Source organism: Elephantulus edwardii, unplaced genomic scaffold (genome assembly GCF_000299155.1).
Source record: "Elephantulus edwardii isolate Elephantulus edwardi_28Jun2011 unplaced genomic scaffold, EleEdw1.0 scaffold00054, whole genome shotgun sequence".
Classification (NCBI taxonomy): Eukaryota; Metazoa; Chordata; class Mammalia; order Macroscelidea; family Macroscelididae; genus Elephantulus; species Elephantulus edwardii.
Window position 1 is genome coordinate 430,154 of NW_006399804.1, and position 1,425 is coordinate 431,578.

General features: G+C 42.8%; 1 pseudogene; it reads left to right on the forward strand.

Annotated features, from left to right (window-relative positions):
- The first annotated feature begins 502 nt into the window (after positions 1-502).
- Positions 503-1,425, forward strand: part of LOC102855897 — a 2,945-nt pseudogene continuing 2,022 nt past the window's right edge.

A 1,425-nucleotide genomic window follows, 5' to 3' on the forward strand; every position in this document is an offset into this window, starting at 1 on the left:
CAACCAGCAAGCAGTCCTCAGAACACTTCATGGTTCAAAATCAGGAAAAAGAGTGCATCAGGTTTGCGTCCTGTCTCTACACATTTTAAATCTGTACATGGAACAGTTTATTCAGGAGGCTGGACTTTATAAAGAGGGACATAGCATTAGCATTAGAGGAACACTCATCCACAACCTGTGTTATGGAGATGACACAACCTTGCTTGCTGAAACTGAGGAGGACCTGAATTTTTACAGAAGGTCATAGACTGCTGTCTTCAATATGGATTGAAAGCTCAACATCAAGAAGTCAAAGATTGGCATCTTTGGGCCAGTTGGCAGCATCACAATAGATGGAGGAGAGATTGGGGTTGTTAACAATTTCAGCTTACTTGACTCCACAATCAACATTGTTGGCACCAGCAATCAGAAAATCAAAAGATGAATTGCACTCATTTAGTGCAGCAGCAGCCTCGTGGTCTGGTTTTGTTTCCACATCACCTGGGGTCTTCACTGAGTAGCTATGTCCAAGGACCCTGCAGGTGGCATTGATCTTGGCACCACCTTCTCCTTCCAACACGGGAAAGTGGATTGTGAATAACCAAGGCAATCAGACCACCCCAAGCTATGTCGCACTTACTGACACCAAACAATTGGTGATGTGGCAAAGAATAAAGTTACAATGAATCCCACCAACATAGTATTCAATGGCAAACATCTCATTGGATGATGCTGTTGTGCAGTCTGATATGAAATAATGGCCTTTCATGGTGGTGAGTGATGCAGGCAAGCCCAGTGTCCACGTAGACTATAAAGGAGAGACTAAAAGTTTCTATCCAGAGGAGGTGTCATCTATGTTTCTCACAAAGATGAAGGAAATTGCAGATGCCTACCTTGAGAAGACTGTTACCAATGTTGTTGTCACTGTATTAACCTACTTCAATGACTCTTAGTGCCAGGCTATCAAAGGTGCTGGGACCATTGCTGGCCTCAATGTCCTCTGAACCATCAATGAGCCAACTGCTGCTACTATTGCTTATGGTCTTGACAAAAAGGTTGGTGCTGAAAGGAATGTGCTGATCTTGGACTTAGGAGGTGGCACTTTTGATGTGTCAATCCTTATTATTGAAGATGTGGTATGTGAGGTCAAGTCTACAGCTAGAGACACCCACTTGGGTGGAGAACATTTTGACAACAGAATGGTCAACCATTTCATTGCAGAGTTGAAGTGCAAGCATAAGAAAGACATATGTGCACACAAGAGAGCTGTCAGATGCCTCCACACTGTTTGTGAACATATAAAGTGCATACTTTATTCCAGCACCCAGGCCGGTATTGAAGGTGCTTCTCTGTATGAGGGAATCGACTTCTATTTTTCCATTACACAAGATATTGGTAATGACATGTCAGATAAGGGACTTATATCCGGAATTTATAAAATACTTG